General features: G+C 45.9%; 1 protein-coding gene across 2 annotated transcripts in view; it reads right to left on the reverse strand.

Annotated features, from left to right (window-relative positions):
- The window catches only part of slc12a2 (solute carrier family 12 member 2), a 38813-nt gene extending 38661 nt beyond the window's left edge, over positions 1–152 (reverse strand). For both annotated transcript variants that reach the window (XM_043250437.1, XM_043250435.1), the window contains exon 1: positions 1–152. This exon is cut by the window's left edge and continues 693 nt beyond it. The gene's annotated coding sequence lies outside the window, so the exon portion shown is untranslated.
- Between the last annotated feature and the right edge of the window lie 486 nt (positions 153–638).

Consider the following 638-nt stretch of genomic DNA (forward strand, 5'->3'; position numbering starts at 1 on the left):
CGCGCTCCAGAGGACGCTAACGATCTCCGCGAAGCGAGCGTTCCGTGGCTGGCGTTCGCCGTGATGCTGCGCGACCTTGCCGCAACTCCGCGCCTCGCCGCTTTATAGGCACTGCAGCAGCAGCGATGCTGGGCGGCCTCGCGAGAGGAGGGGCTCTCGCGAGAAGCGGCCGCTCCGGGGTGGAGACTGGGGCGCAGGCAAATGAGGAGCTGCGTCACGAAATATGAGCGCGTTTACATAAAACACGTCCAGTTTAAGAGAGAAAGGAGTATATCTACATCTCAGTAACAAAAGTTACAGAAATGCTTGTGTTTTCTTTACATTAAGATCATTTGCGCTCCAAAACTACCATTTAACATCAACACGTTTTTAACAAAGTGTCTTTAAGGAAAACACAATACAATGAAAGGAGATTTGAATTTAATGGCAGATTGCCACGCCCGCTTTTATCAATATGACGGTTCTAATGAAATAAATATAAATAAAAAATGCAATCCTTTATGTAACCAAAGAAGGAAAAGAAAAGCACGTGTGGTTAGTTTTGTCTCCAGCTCAGGTCGTGTTTTAGAGGACACACAAAAAACACTCGTCTTAAAGGAATCGTTCACATAAGAAGAGGTGTTTTGAAGAGATTTAGA

The sequence above is a fragment of the Puntigrus tetrazona genome, chromosome 10, assembly GCF_018831695.1.
Source record: "Puntigrus tetrazona isolate hp1 chromosome 10, ASM1883169v1, whole genome shotgun sequence".
NCBI classification, from domain to species: domain Eukaryota; kingdom Metazoa; phylum Chordata; class Actinopteri; order Cypriniformes; family Cyprinidae; genus Puntigrus; species Puntigrus tetrazona.